Source organism: Cupressus sempervirens, chromosome 10 (genome assembly GCF_028749045.1).
Source record: "Cupressus sempervirens isolate cs-2001-9-10 chromosome 10, ASM2874904v1, whole genome shotgun sequence".
Taxonomy (NCBI): domain Eukaryota; kingdom Viridiplantae; phylum Streptophyta; class Pinopsida; order Cupressales; family Cupressaceae; genus Cupressus; species Cupressus sempervirens.
Window position 1 is genome coordinate 986,103,212 of NC_143127.1, and position 22,591 is coordinate 986,125,802.

Here is a 22,591-nt window from a genome sequence, read left to right on the forward strand (position 1 = left end):
AAGCACGCAAAATTTTTAGCCACTTGAAACTTGTTAATAGACATAGACCAAGTGAGTTCCAGTACCAAGAATTAACTAAAAATGGGAACAGCAGACACTACAAGATTCTTTTTAGGTAGTGAGACAATATCTTTGGAATAGTCAGATAATCAAAACAGCCATAACAGGTATATAGATAAATAAAAATAGCCACAACTTGTATAAAATATCAAATGCAAAATCTGCATATGATCTTTGTGATGGAACTTTTCCAATTTCTTAAAAAAGAACACATAAGATTCCATATGCTACTCCTCTTTGCTAAAGGTTTAAGATGCTTCTGTGTCAATGACAGAACCATAGAAATAAAATAACACTTGATTAAGTAAAATAGAAAATACACATTGGCTAGTTTAAGCTGGCCTCTAACCTTCGTTAGGCTTATGTCAATATGGATATGCATGGTTTGCATTGTTGCTTCAAATTATTTTATGAAAAGGAAACACTCAGGACTAACATTAATTTACACATCACTTTCCTAACATGAAAACTACCATCATAACATGTACACTAAAATTAAAGTCAAACACAACTTAGTTTTAAGTGCCTAGATTCTATTTGTTCATCTGTTGATAGAGAAACCAGAGAGAGATGTTGTAACCTGTAGCTTCATCTCCATATCTAGTGCCTGTTAACTTTGTTTACCAAAATCCATAGCCACCAACACCCTTTAACAGTAATCTGAAAGAAGACCCAGCACAATAGTAGGGGATAGGGGTAGGGGCCAGCCCTTTAGAAGAGTGGGGGGGCATTTGACTAAATGAAAGCACGAGTAGCCCAGGACCAGTAACAAAGTTATCAGCTAGAAGGACAGGAATCAATCCACCAACATGCCTATTGCCACGGGATTGAAAATGTGTACCATGCCTTGAAAATTTAATACCATGAGTTGTTTCTTAAAAAATATGCATAACCTCTACAATATACCAAGAAGCCTCCTGTAGTGAAACTTCTTGACATCTTGCATTTGTATATCACTATGTGTGTATTTCATATTACATACTACAAGAAAAACAATGATACACACAATTTATGTGCCTAGACAGACATAGAAGAGGGCTTCAAATGCAATTCAATATTGAATGCTTTTTGAATAGATAATCAAACTAGTTTTCATGTAAACACAACTAAAGTTTTAAATTAGAAGTTGAAATGCTCTAGATATTTGTTTTATTCTTCACCTGCATTTTAGGAGACTTTTCTTGAAGACTTTGCATTGAGTGTAATATTTTCTCCTGCTAATTTGTTTGATTCTCCTGACTAGATATCAAGTTAAATGAAAACAGCTTTCCATTAAACATTAACAAATACAAGATACATTGCTCCTTAATATGACATGTGTCAATCTCAATTTAGACATAATAAACCTATCAATTTACCCAAAGCACTCACATTTGAGAAGATTTGGTTTTGATTGGAAGACAACACACGCAAAGATGTTCTACCACCTGCTGAAACTTGCAAATGTAAAATATATTAGAGAAATATGAAATTAATAGAAAATTTTAGACAACTCATATCACCCAAACCATACCCTTATATTCAAATACTTTAATTGCATGATGAAGTACATTCACCATGTAATTCATATTTCATAAATCCTATTCATGATCATTCAATTAAATATCCCCACCTACTGGATTCTAATCTTTCCATTTTCCATGAGAGACACTCCCTCCCATGTGATAATAATAAAGAATCTAACATCTAATAAATAATGGACGATATTTTCAACTGTAGGTGTAGATGTTGGCAAATCCATTAATCATATTTATATTGGATATTCAACTATCATTTACATATACAGTGTTTTCTTTCCCAAAATGCAATAAAATATCAAATAAGGAATTATTTCTTACAGCTTTAAATAAGATTTAATCCATTGCAGAAAATCTTATGCATATAAAAGCACTTTAGAATTACAAGCAAAAAATCAACAACTAAGCATCTTTAACATCTACCTACATATAACTCAGACATATTTTTAAAAATTACAAATTTCAATGGTGTTTATTAAGGGTTACATTACTAAAAATAAAACCTAAGAGATTCAACCTCCACACATCTATAAAATAGTAGATAAAGAACATATAGATGCTATATTTATCTATAGCTTGCTACTAGCATTTTAAGCTTGTGGATTCTTTGGATCTATTGGAAAAGAACTAAATTCTCACCTTTATAAAGCTCAATTTTTATTCGTTGCAAAGGGTTGAGTCCAACAATTACACATTATAAGGACAAGTTCAAAAAAACTTTTGATTTTTTATTCAATTTCTAAATTAAAAAATTAAAGTGCCTATGTCATTATCTAAGTTATTAGTTTCTTTGGAAAATGCCCAAGTTTTGTTGCAGTTGTGAGCCTAAGACTGGTTCTAGGTCGATTCCACCCAAAAAGTGAGTCAAACCTACCAAGAGCATTGGGTGCCTAGGAAGCACCCAGGTAGAACCTAAGATAACCAGTCTTTGGTCATTTTATGTTATTTCAATACGAAGAGGAATATAAATATTATATATTAAATATATAGTAATTTGGATTTTCATTATGTAATGAAATTGTGTGAATTTTGCAAATCATGAATATATGAAATATTTTATTAATAAGTTTATTCACAAGTATGAAAAAATCGTGCATGTGTATGTAACTGCGAAACTGTAACATCTAGAACTGCATCACTAGACTTGTTCCTATTGCATCACTAGATTCATTCCTTCAGTTCATAGGAGCCAAATGTCACCACCCATGCAGGAATTAGTGCTTTCCCTGGAAGGTGTGGGACTTTAGCCCCCTGGGGACCTCCAACTATTATCGACATCATGTGGGACACAATAATTTTCTTAAGCATTGGACAAGGTGTTGTGGGGACTATATTAATCTTGTGGGGCAACAAAAGCATTTTGCGGCATAAGAATTATGAACATTTCAATCCTAACTATTTAGCCAAGCTAAGCTAACTAGTTGGATTACCATATATCTAAGAGATGCAGGATATTTGTGCAAGTAATTAGTCAATAATTGCATTGAAAACTCATTTCCTACCAACATAGCATGGCATGGAATGGAGGATTTAGTTCTCAATAACTAAGATATACGTGATATTTTCAATAAATCATTAGTAATTAGGTTTGATAGTTTTGTCAAGTTCAATTCACTAGTTAATGATCAAAACCATAGACAAATCAAGAACCTAAAGTTTAATAACAATAGTGAGTTCACTTCAATACACTTTCAAGAATGCCAAGAGAGGTAAGACATTTGAACAATTCAATCCAATACACCTCTCAACAAAATCAGGTGATTGAGAAGAGAAACAAAAATATAATGAAAATTGCCTAGTACATGATGCACAATAGAGCCATGCTATAAAGATAAGAGGCAGTGAACAGTATGGTACATCTACCAAAAAAAATTTAATGGTATTTAATTTGGCAATACTTAAGGTTTTCTAGCCAATCTATGATATGAGAAAATATGAGCATGATAATGGCATGTCAAAGAAAAATTCTTTCAGGTTTTTCACAAAAATGTATTTGAAAATAAGTCAACTACTTGTCTTTTTATGTAGTTGTGGAACTCAATACCTTGTTTTCAAGGCTATTATATTTAAAGTTTACCAAGAAAAAGATTGATGTTTCAAGAATTTTATATTTGAAACTATTCATAAAAACAGATATGTTCAAGGATGTTAAATTTAAGTTAATCAGAGAAAAGATTATTCAAGGATGACCATTTCAAAACAACTTCCTATATTTTTTAGGAAAACTTGAGAGTGATAAGACCATGCATAAAAGTTGCAGCAATTACCTCACCTTCAAAAGCATTGAAATGCAGAAATTTGAAATCTTGAGTGTGCCTGCCACCAGCTTTTACAGGGCTTGAGACAAACATTTTGGTTGAAGAAAACATAGAGAAAGACTAAAGTTGAGCCATATCAATATATGCAACTTCCAATTTTTCCTGCACCCGTTTTCCATTTTAAAATATTAGATAAATTTCAATGCCTACTCAAATTACTAGAAAATGGGAGATGTAAAAATACACACAGTTGAATCCCAAAAGCACTCTATGTTACTTAATTCATGTGTGTGGAAAACTCTTTCCTACCATCTAAAATAAATGAAATCTTCTTTGAAATTATTTTAGTTGCTATGAAAATTTTAAAACTTTTAGAATTATTAATGTACACTTATTGTCTGTGATGTTCAAAGAAAAAAGACATCACACAGGCTGAACAGTGCATGTTGATAAAGCAAGGCCAATTTTATGAAATGGAGAAAATATTGTTTCTATCCATCATATGAGTATGGATAAAATTCAAATAAAATTTGAAGAATAATGATAATAATTGTGAGAAACAGCAACTAAAAAGGTTTTTAGTGCAAGGAGTTGTGGCCTAACAGTAGCAGGGACAGTATAACCCAACAAAGGTTCAACCCTATAACACCATGGACATGAGGAGAGTTTGCACTCCAGCAAATAATGAGTACCTTTGAATGTGACCCATGTGTAATAAGGTACATTAGAGACTGGCCCATGAATAGATATCTGAAAAATGTGCTTCAAGCTTATTCCACACAAAAAAATGTAGTCCAAGTTAACAAACCCCACACAACCATAAACATATCAAGATATTCTCCCACAACTAAGTCAAACTATGCACCAAATCATAAACTGTATAATTAATCTATCAGTGGTAGATGAAAAAAAAAGCTTATTTCATTTTGCATATATTCATCTACAATAGGATATACTAATAAGTTTTAAAAAAAAGCTATGAAGCTATAAAAAGCTTCCAAGAATCATTCTCAAGTTATTAGTAGCTACTAGTTTATAAAAGATAGCATAAATTTTTTATCTAAGCTTGTTAGGAGAACATTAGAAGCCATCTAGGAGTCCAACCAAGGAGATCATTTGTATCTAATTGTTTGATTTTTGTTCATCACTCAATCAGTCCATCTAGGAGTCCAACCAAGGAGATCATAACCCTCACAATTTAGCAAATTTCTCAAAGATGTTTCTCAAAACTACAAGTTCCTTATCACATGGAGCATATAAAGTGGTGAAAAATCCAAATAGTAGAATTCAGCCAGATCCAATCCACAAATTACAATAACAATTCTACACAAAGTTGAAGTCCTCACTTGCAGAGATCACATCCACCAACAAAAATTTAGCGAGGGGTTTTACAGTCAAATTTCCAGGTCAGTAATAGTCATCTAATAGGTTCTAAAATTATGATATCATGACAAATAGACTTATGACATCTTCACAGTGACATCATCAAATTCAACACCAAGTACCCATGGATTGAATTTAATTGTTTCCACATTTACTATGGCATTTATCATAATATCTGATGTTAGTCCCAACATGTTTATCTATTTAATTGTTATTTTCTTGCTTTAATTTATCAATTAACCATATATAATTATGCAAGTGATTTATTTACTTTTTCATTGTCCTCAATGATGGTAAACATAGTTGGATCAAGCATTTATATTAATATATGGTCCAAAAAACAACAACGAGATAATGAGCATTTGCAATATCTAACCGTAAAGGCAATACAATAGAGAGGACAAACAATTATCAAGTTTTCATCCAATACAAGCTCAGGTAACACAAGGTTGACAAAAAATTTCGAGGAAGTCCTTAAAGAGAGCTCTTCGGCATCTACACAAGAACATTGCTCCCCCAGAATAAATTGTCTTTACATTTTCTCTCAGGATACCAATACAAAATTATATGTATTTAAGATGAGAACTTTATATGAAGTGGAGAACCAACAAGAGGGAAGGAAGAAAAAAAAGCATGTAAAATTGTAAATGGTATAAGTCACTGTAACAAAAACAAGGATACTAAGGCATAATGGAGCAGCAACAGGGTGTAGTTCCAGGCACTTCACCTACTATTGCTCCTGCCCATGTAGTCAATGCAAGGGTTCCAAATGTCGAACTCTAGGCCCACTGAATGATTAGTGCATAGCTTCCATTCTATATATATTTAGAAGCTTATTCACCTAATAGTGGTTTAGAAATTACTACAAGGTGTATTCACTGTAAAGCTCTTGTTAGTAGCCTCTCATATATATATATATATATATATATATATATATATATATATATATATATATGGACACACACACACACTATGTTTAGTAGAATAAGGCAGCAGATGTGGACATAATCTCCAAATTTTCTATGTATATATCCAGCACTCAATGTTTTTTGGTGCCGAGTAATGTCTTGCTTTTTATAAATATAGAAAGGACCCATTTAGCTCTCATTTTATTGAACAAAAAAATAATCAAGTTACAGTGCAATGAAAGAAAATATGCAAGTATCAAAAATTTGAAAACAAAAGCTATATTTATTTTCTATATTAATAATAAAAGTAATAATACTTGAAACAATAAGTCATCTCAAATCACTTTCCAAGATCCACAATCAATGTTGGGGAGACGCTACCACTTGGGGGGTGTTTGCTTCATCAAGCTAAGGTAGACGTCATAAGAATTCAATTCAATTAGGGGAAAATATGTCTTAAAATCTCATATCAAATGAAGGTTGTTGAACATGAACAGCATTTGAACCGATCATTTGGAAGATACGTCCCATTAATCATTCCACAGAGAAAAGCTCATCAGCCAATCATAAGCAGTGCCAAAAGTTTTTCTACAGATCCCTTGTCAACTTCCAAGATCTTTGTAATAGTCCTCTTCTAATGCAACCATAAATTGTGTCCACCTGAAACTGATGAGTGATATAAAGCTAGTCAAACTATTGTTTGTATTTCCCACTATTATGCTATAAAATTTTGTGAACCTGCTATCTTTGTCAAATGCATACAAAAAAGTCTTTTTCTTATCTAGTTACCTCTTAATTCAGGGTTAGGCCTCTTCCAACATGACATGTAGTGCTACATCAATGGATGCAATTGTTCGAGTAAGTTTTTTGAAATGGATTGCATCTTATGAAAATGCGAAAGTCTTTTGAATGTAGCTGCATGTTAGTGTGAATAAGCTTATTTTCTATCTAGCTCTTTCTTAGCTCTTTTCATGCTAGGTTAAGCTTACTTAGGATATATTCATCAAATGCATACAACAAAGTTTTTTTTCTTATCAAGTTCCCTTTTAATGTGGGGTTAGGCCTCTTCCAACATGACACATAGTGCTACATAAATGGATGCAATTGTTCGAGCAAGTTTTTTTAAAATATTCATACCTGTCGAATCATTTCTTCAATCTTTCATTGTGCATCAATATCAAAAGGATCAACATTAAGAAGTGCCTACCACATACAAATCCCTTATAGAATTAGAAAAGAAAAAAGATGCAGTACCTTAAACAAGCAAAACTCGGTATGTCTCAAGCTAAAGGTTAGAATTAATATAAGTATTGATTATAGATTTCTACACATTCTAAGTAAATATCAAAATCAAAAGAGGATTTTTTTGGATAGTGTTGTCCTTGATGTCACACAAAATGTCATATCAGTCTTTAATCTCAGTTAATCAAGTTTAGACAATGATAACCGAGCTCACTCAGTCATCGAAGAAAATAAAACAGACAGTGATAACCGAGTCATCGAAGAAAATAAAACAGACAGTAATAACCGAGCTCATTCGATCATCGAAGGAAAGATGGAGAAGTCAGTTTTCACCGAGCTCACTTGGTCATCGAAGGAAAGATGGAAAAGTCAGTTTTCACCGAGCTCACTCGGTCATCGAAGGAAAGATGGAAAAATCAGTTTTCACTGAGCTCACTCGGTCATCGAAGGAAAGATGGAAAAGTCAGTTTTCACCGAGCTCACTCGGTCATCGAAGGAAAGATGGAAAAGTCATTTTTCACCGAGCTCACTCGGTCATCAAAGAAAAGATGGAGAAGTCAATTTTTACTGAGCTCACTCAGTCATCAAAGTGGAGTCAGTTTCACCGAGCTCACTTGGTCATCACAGGGAACTCAGTGCTTACCGAGTTCACTCGACGACTGAAGGATTTCACAGAATTCTCTATACTAACCGAGTTCAGTCGATTAACACAAGAATTATTTTCTAAACAGTATTAACCAAGCAGTGTCGGCCAATAAAGGGATTTGTTAGTTTGTAATTTTAATTATTTCTAGCCGACTATTGTATTTGTTTGATTATTGGTCAATGATTAGAGTCGACTAAGATAATTTGTAAGGTATATATGAAAGATCAAGTTGTGAATTCGTAAGATTTAAAAATTTGGATGCATAAGAGTGCGAATGTATGGATATGGAATGAGCGAATATTGAACATAAGAGCGAATGTTGAAGAAGTGTGATGAAGGATCAGATGCATTGAAGGAGCTGCAAAGTTGTCTTTGATCAGTAAGGATCCAATCAACCCGAACAGAGATCTGTAATCAACAAAAGATAAGTTGCACTTTATATCAGGTCACTTCATTGTTGCTTTCTAACCATTATAACAGTGAACTCAAAATCTCTTAATAGAGTGGGTTTAACAACCCTATTGTAAATCCTCTAACAAGGTGACAGTTCAGTTGAATTGTTCTAAAGACCTCTAGCAAGGCCACTCCTAACAGGGTGATTAAATCCTCTAACAGGGTCACACCTAATAGTGTGTTTTTGTAACCTTTAACAGGGTTGGCTCCTAACAGGGCTCACTTCAGAAGAGTGAAAAATAGTAACTAGTTACATCGGTGGTTTTTCCCATATTGGGTTTCCACGTTAAATCTGGTGTCTCTAGTGTTTGAGTTTGCTGAATTGTTTTGATATCAGTTCTTAATGATTGTTATTATTTGCTGCAATATCAAGTTTCAGTAATCTGTAAAAAAAAAAGATCAAACTTTTAGACATCTAAGGGACTGTGAAATGTTTTTGTAGTAACTGATTCACCCCCTCCACCTCTCAGTTACTTCATTCTCATTTCCAACAGATTTTTGATGATAAAAAAAATTCTTCAACAAACAGAGAAACCATCGTCGAAACCATATCACTGTCATTATACATCATCATAAAATCAATCCACTTGATCAAATCATATTTGGGAATGAAAGTTTTCATAGGATATCGCACCTTGCGTACTAGAAATTCTCATTTTTTGAAAAGATAAACCCCAAGTTAACAATCCAAAATTAGAGAAAACACAACAATATAAGTGTGTCATTAAGATTTCTACATCAAATCTAAAGGTACAGCTTCAATAAAATACTTTCCTAATTTGATCTTATCGAGTGCCTCATACAAGGGCTTCTTATTTCGCGCCAAAAGCCACTACAAATACAGTGTGATAAAGATAGAAAAAATGCTGAAAAACTAATGAAGGACTATAAAAGCCTCCAACCAGAGGAATGTCCCAGAAGATAGGAATGAAAGATGATAATGAAGAACACCACTAAAGCATGTAGAAGCTACAAATATTTGTCAAAAAGAAACTTCTTATCTAAAGAACCTCCTCTTAAATAGAACCTAACTAGGTAGAGAAGACTGTGATCTGTATCAAATCAAGAAGCAAACAAAGGTAGACAACTAAACTCAAAAATAAAAATTGCATAAAACACCAAAGCCTAAAGAGTTGATCAATCGAACTAAGGAAGGTTGCAACTCAAGTAGGAATGAAAAGAAAAGTATCTATATGATAGATTATCCATCTCATCAAAATGCATAGGTAGATTATCACATCAACATGTAAACTCATTTTAATGATGCCAGATAATCATTACTTCTACTTTCTCAAAAATAACTTCTACTTTTGACACATGCCACTTAACTGTCACATTTAATGTCTTTTACATATTTGACACATAGCAAGGAAGTGTTCCCTCCTTTAATTAAAATGTGCATGTTTTGTTTAACTAAATCTATGCGAGATGAAAACAAGTTAGAAATAAAAGAGATGAAGCCGAAATTGAAACTAGATTTTCTTGCTTCAACTTCAATTCATTTGCATGGGATCTTTTGGACTAACGGGAAAATTGGAAAGAATGATTTGATATTTGCATGAAAGATACTAGCATGAAGTAGAACTTGAAATAAATGAGTACTATGTTCAAGTTCAACTTAAATTAAGTAAAATTATGAGTATCAGGGTTCAAGTTCAACTTAAATTTAGTAAAATTATGGGTATCAGTATCTACAATCGACAAGACAAATTTAGGCCTAACATTCACTATGAAAATGATTCTGAAGATCTTGATAGTTAGTATCCTTCTACTCAAAGAATCAATCACTTTATTACATTGATCTTATGGTTAGGGAATATGTTTTCAAGTACTCCACCAACTTTGTGTGTGTATTATTAAACTTGACTTGAGAATTTAAGGAAATAATGACATGTTTATCAGTATAAACCACAAAATATTCAGAAAGTATGGAACTCTAAATCATTTGAAGATTATCTTCTCATATATTCATTGATATTTTTACTATGAAAATTCATTGTTCTTCTTTTATTACTTAGGATGAATCTTTCTATAACATTACTTGCATCAAATTCACTGATGAATGGCTTGTAAAAGTTTGGTAACACTATGGTTGGTTGAGTATCCACCTTAATCTTCAAGGTTTAAAACTCCTTATGAGTTTCCTCTGTCCATATTACATTGGTAATTAAAACATTTTTAAATGTTTCCAATATTGACGAGAATATCTCACTGATGTTTTTGGTGAAGCTCCCAATTTTAATAGAGAATTTGAAGTTAAGGATTTTCTCAACTTTAAAGGGATCCATCTTTAAATAATCTTTGTAGATCACAAAACCAAGGTACACCAAGTCCCACTTTACAAACTCACATTTTTCTAAACTTTTGATTATTTTTTCATTATGCAATTTCTTCAATAAAATTTATAATTTCCTAAGATGACCTTCTTTAGTTCTATTTAAAAATTATCATTCCATTTAAATAAACAACCATAAATTTACCAATATAGTCCTTCAAGACCCCATTTCTAAGCCTCACAAATAGGGTAGGGGCATTTGTCAACCCAAATGTAATAAAAATCCAGTCATGTAATATATATTTGATTTTTAATATTGTGTTTTACTCATCTCCCTTCTTGATGTTGATTTGGTGGTAGCCACTTTTAAATTTTTCTGGCATAAACTCTTGGAAGAAGACTAACAACTAAAATATTTATTCCTTAATAGCTTGATGATAGAATGGTTAAAATGAACTTTAAAGAGAAAGTTGGAGACTATCTCGTCTAGGAAGAAGTAAGAGAAAGTTGGGTGTATCTTATAAATCATTAGGAAAGACACAAGGAAATGAGGAGAACAGAAAATATAAGAAAAAATGAAGTTGAGGATTTGATTAATCTTATTTTGAACCCTTGATTATTTAATTCCACTATTGAAGATGGTTGGATCTAGAGATATGTTGGTAATAGATCCTTCTCTATCAAAACTTCCTTCAAACCCCAATTCCAAATTAAATAGAGGGACCCAAAGTAGAATTTTACCTAGATTCCTAAGGTCATCCCTAAAGTTAATTTCTTCTAGTGGGTAGTGACCCATAACAAAATCCTTACCTTAGACAACCTCTCTATACATATCTTCTATCTTCTCAATAGATGCATCGTATGTGAAAATGAAGAAGAATCCACAAGACACCTTTTTCTGAGCTTTTACTCTGAAAATGACTTATGAAGTTTACTATTTTAATTTCTCTAATATCTTTGTGCTATGCCTCAAATTATTAAAGACTTTTTCATCACTTGGAATTACTCCCATCTTTCCCACCAAGTTTTGTTTAAGCATTGGCAACAAATTATCCTTGTAACCTGAATTGGTTGAAAATAGAAAGAAGGAAATAAACTAAATAGATCCATCTAGACCAGAATTGGTAGAAATGCAATGTGGATAGATGCTCATAAATAAACCCAAGTATATCCGGTATACGAGGGTTGTAAGGATTAATAGAGGAGACATGATCCAAGGTTTTTATGAAGATATAAGTATCAATTCTAATAGCTATGTGGAAGGGATGGCTATGTGACATGGTACCAAATCTCTTTGGGAACTAAGGATCGAAAAAATCATTTTGGAAGAGGAATCAAAACTCATAGCAGATATCCTCTTGAATTAAGATAATAGCTCCTAAGGAAATATCAGCCTTATGAATTATTGTAAAAGAAGAATAGCCATGTTTGGATAAGTCTAGATCACAAATACTCTAAGAGAAGGAAATGGGGCAGTAGAATTTTTAACTACATTTTTTTTTGCCCAGAAGTGAAAGTGATTTTTTATGTATTCAACTAAAAATTAATTTAATTAACGATAAAAATATATATATGTATTTAGAGAAAGGTGAATTAGGAAGGTTTCTTCAAATTATTTTATTACAAATGACATTAACCTATTGTTTATTTTGGCCCAAGGTAAGTTTAATTATCAAATAGACATAGTTAAGGGGAAAATTTTTGTTACAAATAGGAAGATTAAGGTTCCTAAGTTAGAAAATGAGAGTCGTAAGAAGGGGATGATCATTAATTTTAGGAGAATGTCTATAGTTTGTATGGCAAATAAGATTTGGTTGCCCAATATTAATTTGAAAGTCACCATTAAAACATGCCACCATTTCACTTTTAATGAAATATATGGAAAGGAATTTGGAGATGTTAGGAAGGAGAAAAGTGCGAAGAATTCAAGAACCTTGCCAATTCTTCATTAATTGTCAAATGTGCCAAAGATGTCAATGTGGATTACATGAAATTTAATATAAAACAAATTCTCTAACTTAATAAGAAAGGTTTTGCAATGTAATTATTACAACCGTGATATATTAAGGCCTCAATATTTAGAAGACTACACTATTCTCAAAGTTTCTTAGTTCTCTGCTCTAAAAATATGAATTCGTCTATGGAGAAAATGAAAATGTGCAAGGTATCTTATAGTGGTGCCTTTGTTAAAGATAACAATAGCTATAGGTCATTCCTGCCAAGAGTTGGCAAGTGATTTTGGGAAATAGGAGAAAATGGAGAAGTTAGAAAATGTTGTGAGGAAATATGTTAGAATGAACAATTTCTACTTTTGTATCAGGTTACAAGGAGAAAGTATAATCACCATTTATTAAATTGTGTCTTTACTATAATTTCTGACAGAAACTAATAAGCTTGCAAAAGTACCAGTTTAAGTGATATTTTAAAAATATTTGAAGTATTGTGGATTGCACCCAATGATGGGAAAGCACAACTATATTAATCTGAAGATTCATAAAATCGTTAGAGCAATTGAAAGATTGTAAAGAGCTCAAAATTAATAATAAAATGTGTAGGTCAAAATTGTCAACCAGAAGCATTAAAGAATGAAAGGCAATGACGAAAAAAGAAAAGCATATTTTAAAACTAAAAGGGAATAGAGTAGATGACTACTGTTAATGTGGAATATGGTGAGGCTCATGATAACTTTGACAGCCAGCTTATTTTCCAACAAGACACCCATCATGTGATTTTTTTGCACAAATCTAGACTCGCATTTTTTGTACTTTCTCTATGTATTGTTTTTTTAGTGAGGGGTCAATGGGACTGCTCTTGTATCTACTTGAAAACTCATTACAGTGAGAAAATCCTAATGTATGAATTCATACAATGTACAGGCAAGTTTTCGTAAGAAAATTATGTCCCAAGTGTATAAATAAAAAGGATGGAATAAAGAGATCAGTGTTTTTCCATCAAGGCATAAGGAACAGAGCCCAACAAGTTACAAGAAAATATAAATGAGAAATTTGTGAAATAAAAGGATCTAAAATTTAAAGAACAGTTGGAAAGATGTAGAACAAGTAGATTTGAAGAAGTCTAATAAACTAATTACTATATTTCTTTCGAATATCTCATAACATGATTTCTTCACATTATTAGAATGAAATTATCAAATAGACATATTTAAGGGGAAAATTTTTGTTACTAATAGGAAGGTTAAGGTTCCTAAGTTAGAAAATGAGAGAAGTAAGAAAGGGATGATCACTAATTTTAGGAGAATATCTACAAATTGTATGGCATATAAGATTAGCTTTCCCAATATTAATTTGAATGTCACCATTAAAACATGCCACCATTTCACTTTTAATGAATGTGGAAAGGAATTTGGAGATGTAAGAAGGGAGAAAAGTGCAAAGAATTCAGAAACCTTGCCAATTCTTCATTAATTGTCAAATGTGCCAAAGATGTGAAGGTGGATTACATGAGATTTAATATTTAAAAAAGTCTCTAACTTAACAAGAAAGGCTTTACAATGTAATTATTACAACTGTGATTTATTAAGGCTACAATATTTAAAAGACTACACTATTCTCAAAATTTCTTGGTTCTCTTTTCTAAGAAATAGGAATTCATCTATGGAGAAAATGTAAAAGTGTAAGGTATCTTATAGTGGTGCCTTTGTTAAAGATAACAAGAGCTACAGGGCATTCCTGCCAAGAGTTGGTAGGTGGTTCTCAGAAATAGGAGAAAAAGGAGAAATTAGAAAAGGCTATGAGGAAATATGTTAGAATGAACAATTTCTACTCTTGTATCAGGTTATAGGGAGAAAGTATAATCAGCATTTCTCAAATTGCATTATTACTATAGTTTCTGATAAAAACTAATAAGCTTGCAAAAGTACTGGTTTAAGTGATACTTTTAAAATATTTGAATTAGTGTGGATTGCCTCCAATGAGGTGAAAGCACAACCACATTAATCTGAAGAGTCATAAAACAATTAGAGAAATTGAAAGATTGTAAAGAGTTCAAAAATAAAATTAAAACTAATAATAAAATGTGTACGTCAAAATTGTCAACCGGAAGCATTAAAGAATGAAAGGCAATGACGAAAAAAGAAAAGCATATTCTAAAACTAAAAGGGAATAGATTAGATGACTACTATTAATGTGGAACATGTTGAGGCTCATGATAACTATGACAGCCAGCTTATTTACCAACAAGACACCCATCATGTGATTTTTCTACACAAATGTAGACTCACATTTTCTGCACTTTCTCTATGTATTGTTTGTTTAGTAAGGGGTCAATGGGACTACTCTTGTATCTACTTGAAAACTCATTATAGTGAGCAAATCCTAATGTGTGAATTCATACAATGCACAGGCAAGTTTTAGTAAGGACATAAATTCCTGTGGATTGCCTGTTAAGTTTTAAGTTCATTTCCTACATTTCTAGGATCTTTTGGCTCTGTAAATTTAAAACACAATCAGCCAATTATTAATTATAGGTGAGTGTTGCTACAAAACATAGTTGAAGAAACAATATTGGGTCAGAATGCTATGCTTCAATGTGCCTCTACATCACTGGTACTGGGTGCATCTACCATGCCAAAGTTAATCAAAAGTAGATATCATGGTCAACAAACCCTTAGATTTAAAGCATTATTAAAACAAGAGTCAGGTAAAATCATGGCCTATACCTAAAGTTTTTGGATTTTCAATTAAAGGACAATGAAATTGATGTGGTGAAAACAAAAAGAGATCATTCAAAAAATGGATAATCATAAGAAAAAATGAAGACAATAACTAAATGGTTCCTGTACTTTAAAAATACCAGATGGAACCAAAAATGCAGACCACCATTGAGGCACGCAATAAATAAATCTTCTTGTTCAGTGAAAAGTTTCCCATTTTCATAGATGATTGTATCAAGGAGACAATAAGTTATAATTAACTTGAATCTAATTTAAAGGACACTCGCATTTTACAAATGTGATATTCATTAAAGCAACATGCCCAAAAGTGTAAGAATATATTCTTCAATGTAATGTTTCTACTAGTATTTCTTAAGACTTAAACTAGATATGAATTCTGCTTATAAATATACTTTGTATACATCGAGATTTGTCAAATCCATTGAAAAATGTCCTTACCTTGTAGCTATGCATTCTACACTTACAAAAAAATAAACAATTTACAAAAATAATAAACGATTCAATCCTACTCCCAGGGTTGTACCATTCTAATGATCACTAGATAAAGGGGTTAAATCCTGATATACCTGTAGTTTAGGGTAGGTAGGGTAGGTGACTCATAGGTAGATATAGGAAGAAAGAATGCCTCTGGTGACCATGGTGGAGGAATGATTTTCTACAGCCATTCTCAGCAGGCCTGCACTCCATTTCTTGTTTTGTGTCTTGTTGCGTGTCTGGTCCCGATATCACAAATTAAAACTTAAACCCATAACCATTCTCTCGCTCCTTCGCATGCTTGACCAAATGATTTTTCATTTTAAAGTGAAAGCTTGTGTTGGTCAAAATTTTGACCAACGCGGGTTAGATTTTTAAAAGATAAAAATTGGGGTCAAATGTAGTAGTGTTTTATTCTTTTGCAAAACTAGAGATTTTGAGTTCCTCGCTTGGGTATGCTCTTCCCAAGTCCCCAGTTAGAGCTAACTATTGCCCCACTTTTCATCTTGAATCCATGATGCAAAGTGAAAAATGTTATGTCTTGGTTAAGTCTAAGTGTGTCTGGGTCTAGTTTTAATCTTTCTTAGGTAAAAAGTTTCTCCATCAGGTTATCCATTCTTCCCTTCCTTTGCATCACATGGTTAGGTGTGTTCCCTCTATGTCATGAGTCTATGGGTAGTCTAGGACCTAATCTAATGGATATTCTTACAATTCACAAAGTGTTCTTTGGTAATGAACTTGTTTCTAGATTATCATATTTTTCATGAGAAAGAAGGGAGCTTGTAGAGAATAGAGTATCAACTTCTCTTTGGCGGGTTTTCTACCCTTGAAGGTGATTTCCTGTAGAGATGAACAAATGAGGCTTATAGGCTGAAGCAAGAAGGAAGTAACTTATTCTATGGATAAGTCATATCTCCATTATAGTCTTCTACCTTGGGAAGTATTCAAAATCCATCATAGTGCTCAGAATCACCTCTAGCAAAAAACTCTAAAGCAGCTTCTCCACAGTGGGCTTTTGACCCATGAAGTCAATTTTTTGATGAAGGTATTGGTGAAAGAGAAAAACAAGTAAGTGGACCCCACTGCAACTTTCATAGCCCTTTTGTGATTTTTTGAAACTAAGAGGCATATTGGCTTAAAGGGTAAAGTGAAAATAAAAGCATGGGCTAAAAAACGGAAATCGCCTTCACCTTGATGGGTTTCCAACCCTTGAAGGTGATTTTCCACATCTAATAAGAAATCAACTTTGAAATCATGTTGGGCACACAAATTGATCACAAGATACTTAAAGATGGTAATGGAAATAAATTAATTACAATTGGGAAGGTATTTTGAGCAAAATCTAACTCGGCGGATATTTCCTTACAAAGTACTCTATTTTCAATTCTCTAAAACTGGGTAAAAAAATGGAAAGGTAAAGTTGAAATAAAGGAAATTTATTGTTAGGCCAATGGAAACAAAGAAAAGACATGGAAATATCTATTAGGAACTCCCAGATTTACTGATCTAATGGATTCATCCTTTAATTCATTCATATGGCATGGATCCCAAAAATTAAAGGATGGATTAGAATACCTATATAGAGGAAATATAATGGTTTTACAAATCACCACTTTTCTTGAACTGTTATATTGCCAAAATTGTGCAGCATTTTTCAAATTTCCTATGTTGTGAATTCATTTCTTTGTGCCTAATCTGGATTCAAATTTGAAAATTATCCTATATTCTAATAGAATGGCAACCAGATTTGTTGGGTTCAATGGACTAGGTGGGATAAAGTCCACATTGCAAAGTTTCACAGATACTTTACTCTATTTCTACAACATGCAAGACTTTCAAAGGAGGTTGAGGTCAGAACCGATCCACCTTATAATTGAGAAACTCTGAGGGAGAAAATTAGTAGAGGTAGTTGGTTTCCCAGTGGTTGTGCAAGCTCCAAAATTGATTTGTGAATGCATAAATCATTACAGTCCAGACACCAAGAAAATTTTGTTACCTAATCATAATGTGCTAATCTCAATTGATAGGCAAACTATTGTGAATTGCCTCAAAATCCCAGAATGAGAAGAATTCTTAGAATTGACAGTAGGAGGGGCAATGTCTGAGTTCTCCTTGAAGAAAATGGTGTGGAGAAAAGAAACTATGAGGTCCTAGTTCCAAAATCCATGAGGCACTAAGAGTAAGGTCCCTAAGACTCTTTTTGGCACTGATCTCAAGCATAAGATCGTAGACATTTTGGTTCTCTTACATAGATTGAAAGGTGAGGTAGAAGCACTTAATTTTGTTGAACAATATTTCTTTCTAGTGCAAATTATCTATTCAAATACACATTACGTTGATTGGGCTTATGAGGTAAGTGAAAATTTTTCTAGAGCTCTCAGTGCTACGAAGTTCTACAACACCTTTTACATATCTTCATTTCTGATTTACATGTTATCATCTCTTCAATTGTGGCTGGGTTTGCCCAAATTAGAAAATTTTCTTGATGATGTAAAATGCGATGAGTTCTACCCATGTTTGCAATTACAGAATAGTTATGTAGAATATGTCAGAGTTAATGGCGTGTTTAAAATGAGAATTTGTAGGGAAATCCAAGGATACCCAGAAAGAAGATTCAACCCAGAAGTGATGGAAACCATTAGTCAATTTGGGAATTATTTTATCTAGTTCTCAACCTTTTCCTATTTGTGTCTTGCAACTTTTGATGGATTCCCTTTGAAGCTTCCCAAATACTCGAGTGACATGATCATTTTGATAGAGATCATGAGGTAGGCAATCCAAGTGAACGTGTTAAGTAGGAGCCTAAAGAAAAAAGGGTATGAATTCCTTATGATGGTTGGGGCTTATAGTTGTGAGTCTCGATCTGATGCAAGGAACATGCTCAAGGCCTTTGAGATGAAATACAAATCAAAAGCATATGAGGTCATAAGACCTATGTCCGATCCTAATGGATATGCAAGGGATGTGTTACAAATTGGGAGTGTGATCAAGCATGTTACCACTATAGAAGATTATTGGGAAAATTGCAAGGATGAGTTGGAGAGCTGAGATCATGCTTTCGCTAGGATCACGGTGGAACAAGTAAAGACATATTGTATTGATCTCAATGTTGAAGGATTGGAGGATGATGGGAAAAATATGTATAGTAACACATATTTAACTAAGATAAGAAACACTCCTATTAGTTTGGAGCCTTACATGGACATAGAAGAAGACTTTGATGTAATGATGGCCTAAATCATTAAGAGAATTGGGAAATGGGTTGAATGGATGGCTAAAAAGAGTTAGAGTAGAGCACAGCCACTCAAGCTTCTTTGCCAACTGCTACTCCCACTTCTTAGAGTGCCACACCCAGTATGATAACAACAACCACTCAAGGACCAGCTCAACCTATAGGGGAAGGTGATCAACCTCCAGACAAGAATGTTTCAATAACTCAAAAATTTTAGGATGGTTCTCTACCAGTTATTGGAACCTAGATTGGCGTTGAAGAAAAGAAGATGGAGGAGCCAAAGGATAGTGTTTCCACTCTAGTCCCATCCCCTCATGCTACTCTAGTTCCATCTCCTCACACTACTTCAGTTCCATCTCCTCATACCACTCCAGTTCCATCTCCTCATCATAGCCATGTTCCATCAGTAAGTGCTTCACTTCTAAGGCCAAGTGGTTCCCCTCTACAAATAGTAGATTTGGGGGATGGAAAGAGCAGTAGCAATGAGTCTACTAAACTTGATGAGGCAACAAAGAAAACCCAAGAGGTGGAGAAAATTTAGAGCTCTTCCAGGCTCATTTCCCAAGATCCAAAGAATCCTTTCTCCTCAACTACAATGGCGATGATCCTAGCTAAAAAGATGTTTAGCATAGAATCACTTGGGATAGCCTCCAAGGTAATAGGTACTAATTCTTGGTTGGAGGATACTTTGGAAAGGAAGAGAAAAAGGAAAGATGAAGGCGCCCCTACCAAGGATATTATTTCTATTGTAGTTCATTTTGGATCTACACTGACCAAAGTTAAGAAGTAGAAGACTTTGTCCATACTTGGGCAAGATCCAAAAATAGGGCACTTGAAAATGGAAATAGCCAAGCCAAATAAAGAAGGAAGAATCAAGCACATGACAACTGATGATTTCACTTTACACTCAATTGATCTTGGAGAGGCCAGACACATTACAAAGGTTAGATTATGGAGGACAAGTAATGAAGTAATAGAAGGACAGTTAGAAATTCTAAAGCTAGATGAAGGTCGAGATAGAAGAGTTGAACAAGTTCATCAGGCAACTGGTCACCCCATTGGCAACTATTTTTGGTATATCAATGACCAAGAATCCTACTACAGTTGAAGTGAAAGCCCTCATTTCCTAGCTTTAGGAAGATAGAAACTTCAATCAAATGGGAAAAGAATGGATTGAGAAGCTCAAATCAAAAGGAGTTTCTATCATAGAACAAATTGGTAATTTTATCCTTAGATTGGAAACAAAAAAGGATAACCTCATATCAAATAGCAATACTTTGGCTGGAGAAAGGGCAAAGTGTGATGATTGCATCTCCCTTCTAAAGATAATCATCTAGATGAAAGAAAAGGAAGTAGTTGACATGAAGATCTTGAAGAAGGGAAATGAACCTTTGTTCTAGTGGCTTCAGAGCATGCAGTTCAAGCTAGAAATGATCCAGCTAGCTGAAAAAGGACTCAAAGAAATAGAGGATAAAGAAAAGGAGACTCAAGATAGAGGATTCAAACTCATGAAAGGGTTGCACACTAATTCACAAACTAGTGGCCAAGGAAAGGCTCTCATTGGTATAGATGTAATGAAAGGTAACTTTTCTACATTTTTGGATAATCTGTCTGGAGTGGCTTCCAGTAGTCAAAACAGAGTTGCAAAACTTTAGACACTCAGCGGATGTATATGTGTGTCCATGGAGGAGTTGCCAAATTAGTTGAATACAGTGAAAGAGCTGGCTAGGGAACATTCAAAATGGCTCTTGAGATTCACCAACATACACGTGCCCAACCATGAAGAGCTAATTCCAATTATAGTTACTGCTAAGGCATATAGAGTGAAAAAAAAAGGGAAAGAAGTCTAAATGATTTACATTATGCCCTCTTTTCAATTTCTTTTGTAATTTTTGTAATACAAAAAACTGGCATCTTGCCATTTGTCATTTTTAGAAGATGAACCGATTAAACTTCTATTGTAACGGTCATCTTGAAACTCTATATATATAAAATTTAAAGATTAATGAAAGGTAAAAAAATTTTTGGTGTGAGATACTTGAGGCTGCAGAGAAAATTAATGGTATTTTGTGTCAATTATTTCCTATTCTATTTTTTTTCATTTCTAGTTTGTGTTTTCTCTTTTGTCTGAATTGAAGCAAGGAAAGAACATAGTTTCACTCTCTTGTTTTGAGATAGTGAACAAATATGATAAGAATTGTTATTGTTTGTTCAAAGAGAAATCTCTTTAAGTGTTTTTTCCCTTAACTAACGGTAGCTTAAATTTGAATTAGCTAAGTTGGATGTTGGCTGGAGTGTTGTTAAGCCTCATGAATGCATAATATGTGTGGCTTCATGAACTTAATCAAATCTTCATTTTGCCTGAGGTAGATTCTATTTAGGTCTGACTTGGTTTTACCTCTTCTTGAGTCAAGAACATACCCCTAATTAGCTTTAGGAACAAAACATAATTCACTGAAGATCTATCATAGGGAGTTGTACCTATCAATTTAAAGAAAAGCCTGTTTATCTGTAAGTGGCTTTTCAACTATTTGTAACTAGATATTGTTCCAAATTTGGGTATTAAAGGGTCATAATCAAAAGAACAAATCTATTTACCAAGTACCTAAGAGGTATGCTAGGGGTTATTCCCCTACCTAATTCAGAGTAGTTGATGTAAGGAGTGCATCTCTCTAGTGGTATAAAGCACTATGGTTAGACTGGACTACATGTTGATCCTTCCTATATGAGGGAGTATCTAATATGTACTAAGTCATGAAGGACTTTAGTGTTTGGTATTGAACAATTTCTTTGGACACTTGAGTTGGTTGATGATTTGAGCAACTAATTAGCAATTGGTATTTTTATTGATACCTCTAACATTGATGTCAATGGGGGAGAAAATGTACATGAAAAATATATTGAGAGAATGTACATAAAGAAGAGAAGCACCTATTGAGATTGCAATGGGAGAGAGTTATCTCTTTAGGGAGATTTAGAAAGATTCATGTAAGTGCATAGAAGGAAATGTAAGTGTGCAGTCAAAAGTATAAGTGCGTAGATATAGCCAAAATTATTGTAAGTTGTTTACTATAAACAACTATTGATAATCCTAAAAGCAAAAGAAGAACAGTATAGTGTTCCAAAAGATTTCAAATTGATGAAGAGGATTTGAGTAGATGACAACAGTTGAGTACAGTTGGTATTCTTGGAACTCAAATGTTTTTCTATGTTGCCATCAATGCCAAAGGGGGAGATTTTTATCATGAATTTTGATGATACTACATTGGGGGAGTATCCTGAGCATTGTAGAGTATAGATATGTTGCATTCATGATTGCATTTGTCATTAATGTCAAAATAGTAGTAATTTCATTAGATACTAGAAGAATAGTAGTCAGTAATCTTAGTATGTGTAAAAGCTAAGGAAGTTTTAGATGATGCATAATGGAGGACATGTTCTTGAGGTTTT